We start from the raw sequence: 892 nt of genomic DNA, 5'->3' as shown, positions 1-892 counted from the left end.
CTAGAAAAACTTGAACTCTGCTACAACAAGGAGCTTGGAGCTTACATGATGGGCAGCCCGGCTGTCTTCAACAACAAAAGCATCTACAACAACATATCTTTCCTTAGCTTTAAACAACAAGCCATAGAATCTCGAGGTTGTCTGCCAAGTCCAACATAAATCCTCAACTCATCTTTAGGCCTTTGTACAGCTCTGTTGTACAATCTAAGCCATAACTTGTCTTAGGATTCCGGGTTGTCGTTCGTTACGACCTGAATCCTCACATCTTCCAGGCTATTTATGTGATCATTTTAAACGAATGTAAGCCATAAACAATAAAATTGGCAGGATGAAATATTTAAATAATTTCTCTCCAAAACTCAAACCAAACATTAGGATAGCTTAGGAAGTCACCGAGATTGTCCTAAGGATCTATGAAATCCCTTAGTTTTTCTTCCTTTGGACTCTATAACAAAATATTTCAAATTTAAACCATTCCCCTTTCACACCTCTTTGTCCGATCTCGTTGAAAATTCCTATCCTTTTGACCTTTTTGAAGAAAACATTTTCTGATTTTTTTCGAGAGTTTTCTTAGGTGACTTTGATCATCTGAGATGTAATTAACTATAGCGGCTTGCCCTTATAGGAAGCTTTTCCGAACCCATCTTAATATAAACCCTATTTTTTTCTTCATATTAAATAGGGGAACTTATGCAAATAAAATGGTTTCACAGACCAAATGGATTTCATATGTTTCTTAGTTTATTTGAACGAGCATCATCCTCAAGTCTTGTGTTTATCCTCTGGGATAGATAAAGGGTTTGAGACATAGTGCTTTTTAATTTAAAATATGAAAAATATGGATTCAGCTTGATTTCATATTTTTCTAAACTTATATATATATATATATATA

The sequence above is a fragment of the Phalaenopsis equestris genome, unplaced genomic scaffold (assembly GCF_001263595.1).
Source record: "Phalaenopsis equestris unplaced genomic scaffold, ASM126359v1 Scaffold227386, whole genome shotgun sequence".
In the NCBI taxonomy this organism is placed as follows: Eukaryota; Viridiplantae; Streptophyta; class Magnoliopsida; order Asparagales; family Orchidaceae; genus Phalaenopsis; species Phalaenopsis equestris.
This window is presented reverse-complemented; position numbering follows the sequence as displayed.